This window comes from Tamandua tetradactyla, chromosome 11 (genome assembly GCF_023851605.1).
Source record: "Tamandua tetradactyla isolate mTamTet1 chromosome 11, mTamTet1.pri, whole genome shotgun sequence".
Classification (NCBI taxonomy): Eukaryota; Metazoa; Chordata; class Mammalia; order Pilosa; family Myrmecophagidae; genus Tamandua; species Tamandua tetradactyla.
Genome location: NC_135337.1, coordinates 26701823 through 26703269, shown reverse-complemented (window position 1 = coordinate 26703269; position 1447 = coordinate 26701823). Strand labels below are relative to the sequence as shown.

General features: G+C 37.3%; 1 pseudogene; it reads left to right on the top strand.

Moving 5' to 3' along the window:
- The first annotated feature begins 691 nt into the window (after nt 1-691).
- On the top strand, nt 692-1080 carry LOC143649433 (small ribosomal subunit protein eS24 pseudogene; annotated as a pseudogene).
- Nucleotides 1081-1447: the final 367 nt, after the last annotated feature.

Here is a 1447-nt window from a genome sequence, read left to right as displayed (position 1 = left end):
ATATCTCTTCCCAATTCCACATTTAGTTATGTTTGTGGATTGAAATCAGCCATGGTGGGAATATTTATGCCATGCAAATCAGCAAACAGTATGAATCAAGGCTTCCTCTCTCTCTCCCCACCATAGAGGCTTTAGTTAACCATTTATTAGATACCACTGCCTGTGTTCCTGTGCACTAAGGGAAGGGAGAGTGGCAGAGGTGAAATCATCTCCTTGAGGGCCAAATCTGACCTCTGTGAGGCCAGTTTATATGGTAGAGACTTGGCCAAGTGGTTGTGTTTGTTTCCTTATGTATACTTACAATCTTGCCCAACCTGAACACTTGGGATAAACTTAGTAATTACTGTTTCTTGTAATTAGCAAATGATGTCAGTAAAAAAGCCCTTCTTCCCCAGTCTATGCCCCACTCCTGGTTTTTAAAAATATTTAGTCTCTCATTGATCCATAACACCTATTTTATTACATTCAAAATATCAGTACCATCTAAACCTGAAAGAATGAAAGAGCTAGGAACAGGCCAGGAACAGAAATTATTAATTTCCCCCAAAGTGACTAGGACACAAGAAAAGCTTTAAGATATCCAAATAGAAATATATAGTATATTCATGAAGACCTGAAAATATTTTAGAACTGTATCAAAATTTCTTTTAGTCTCTTTTCCTCCCTGGCTGCCTGAGGCTCACCTGCCATTATGAATGACATGGTAACCATCTGGACTAGGAAGTTCATGTCCAACCAACCACTTCAGTGGAAACAAATGGTCATCGATGTCCTTCACCCTGGAAGGGCAACGGTACCTAAGACAGAGATTTGGGAAAAACTAGCCAAAATATACAACAGTACCCCGGATGTCATCTTTGTATTTGGATTCAGAACCCATTTTGGTGGTGGCAAGATGACTGGCTTTGGCATGATTTATGATTCCCTGGATAATGCCAAAATGGTGAACCCAAACACAGACCTGCAAGACATGGCCTGTATGAGAAGAAAAAGACCTCAAGAAAACAGCACAAGGAACACAAGAACAGAATGAAGAAAGTCAGGGGCACTGCAAAGGTTGGTGCCTGCAAAAAGAAATGAAGTGTCTAGCAGTGAGGTGGAGATTAGATAACAAAAGGAGTAAAGATTCTACAGTGACTTGATCCATAACTGTGCAGATATTTCATCAGAGGATTAATAAAACTAAAAACTTTATGTTTAGTTGATTGAAGTATATTTGAAGTTTATTAGAAGTGTTATAAAAAAATCAGTCTGCTGTTATGGCAGATTTAGATTGATGCTCAGGGTTCATATTTTCCCATTAAACATCCTGTGAAAACTTTAAAAAAAATTTATTTTAGAAATTTCTATTAAGCATTAGTCTGATATTCTTGCAAGGAATGCATTCCAAGTAATTTCATAAGACTTAATTTTTTCAATTAATTTACAATATACACAGCTCCAATTA